This window comes from Ipomoea nil, unplaced genomic scaffold (assembly GCF_001879475.1).
Source record: "Ipomoea nil cultivar Tokyo-kokei standard unplaced genomic scaffold, Asagao_1.1 scaffold0480, whole genome shotgun sequence".
NCBI lineage: Eukaryota > Viridiplantae > Streptophyta > Magnoliopsida > Solanales > Convolvulaceae > Ipomoea > Ipomoea nil.
In genome coordinates, this window is record NW_017616908.1 from 3,776,589 (window position 1) to 3,778,925 (window position 2,337).

The following is a 2,337-nucleotide window of genomic DNA, read 5'->3' on the forward strand; positions in this document are numbered from 1 at the left end:
TTTTTTATCGGACAATGTTCTTACATCATTGTCAGACCTGCGCGGCCTAACTACAAAGTTGTTGATCATAAATACAATTACACATGGACTTTAAAACGGTAGGATCATTTTTCAAATAATTGACAATGTTAACATCCTACTAGCTCCAATTGAACAAGTTTACACATCAAAATTTTATCAATGCATGAAAACTTCTAAAAAAAATTGTAAGTTAATTTTTACTATATCATTATATTAATATCTATTGTAACCATATATTTTGAATTATTTATTATCATCCTCTATTAACAGCAATTGTAGCAATTATTATGGACAAACTCACAAAACAATTTGTCTCAACAAGGAATGGAAATTAAAAAAAAAAAAATCATTGATTTCATTATTGTTGAAGAAAAGTATGTACGACACTTTATTACTCTTATTAATTAAATAAATTAGTAGCTACAACAAAAAAATAATACATATGCATTTAATTAATTTAGAATTAGATGTCTATAATGCTTTATTTTAAAAAAAATTATTCATTATAAAAAAAAAAATTAAAAGAAATATAATTTCATTAGTTATATTATCTTTATTTTCTACAATTCAAAGATTCCTTACCTTCAAATTTATTAATTTATTATATTCATTACATTGTTCATTGTCTTCTTTTTTACATTATCCTGTAATTAAATATCAAAGTTATAATACAAAACATGTTATATATGTCATATACACAACAAGGAAAATATAAAGCTTCCTACAACATAATCTCATTACATGATGAATCACTCTATATGCTACCAACAATAACCTTATTGAAAAAAAAAAAAAAAATGTACGAAAGATGAAGACAATGACAATGCTACCCAAACGAGAATGAGAGAAATTTAACCAAAAGTTGTATTTATTTAGACTATCACTTTTATTTTATCAATGCATGAAAACTTCTAAAAAAATTTGTAAGTTAATTTTTACTATATCATTATATTAATATCTATTGTAACAATATATTTTGAATTATTTATTATCATCCTCTATTAACAGCAATTGTAGCAATTGCTATGGACAAACTCACAAAACAATTTGTCTCAACAAGGAATGGAAATTAAAAAAAAAATCATTGATTTCATTATTGTTGAAGAAAAGTATGTACGACACTTTATTACTCTTATTAATTAAATAAATTAATAGCTACAACAAAAAAATACATATGCATTTAATTAATTTAGAATTAGATGTTTATAATGCTTTATTTAAAAAAAAAATTATTCATTATAAAAAAATTTAAAAGAAATATAATTTCATTAGTTATATTATCTTTATTTTCTACAATTCAAAGATTCCTTACCTTCAAATTTATTAATTTATTATATTCACTACATTGTTCATTGTCTTCTTTTTTACATTATCTTGTAATTAAATATCAAAGTTATAACCAGGACTATGTGGTCTAATGGTATCCGAGTTGGACTTCCAATTGGAAGATTATGAGTTCAAGCCTCAGTGGAGGCGTTATTGGTTCTTTGTGTTTCAGTAGGTTGAGAAAGTATATGAACAGATATTACAATGTAATAGAACTAGTAGCTTTCAAAAAAAAAAAAAATATCAAAGTTATAATACAAAACATGTTATATTTATTTATTTACCAAGTATTTTATACAAATATAATAAATATTAATATTTCGTTCAATACTTTCACATGATAACCTGCGACACACATCTCACAACACATGAAACATGTAGGAAAAAAAAACTACCACTACTAAATATCAATAGGTGTTTGTACGCTAAAGAGTTCATATTACAACTAAAACTTCCTACACCATAATCTCATTGCATGATGAATCCCTCTGTGCTGCTACCAGTAACCTAATTGCACATGAAACACTACAAATAAAAATAACAAAAAAAAAAAGAAAAAAGAAAAAAAGAGGACATGTACTGAAGATGAAAACAATAACAATGCTACCCAAAAAAGAATTAAGAAGAATTAGAGAAATTTAAACCAAAAGTAGTATTTATTTAGACTATCGCTTTAAAACTAAGTATTTAGACTAGCGTTATTAAAAAGTTGCAAACATTTATTTTAGTGACAACTATAATCAATCTCTCATATATTATCTTGCATTTATATACTTTAAATTACCAATTTAAATAAACAAATTCAACATTTATTTATATATGCATGAAAATCTCCTATATAATATTGCATTGATATACTTTGGAATACTTATTTAAAAATAATTATTGGGCATTATCTCATTCGCACAAAGTGCGTAAAAAAACTAGTATATACTATAGATGTTATGTTAAATATACTGTATACTTTTATGTTATTGAATTTTATGTTGG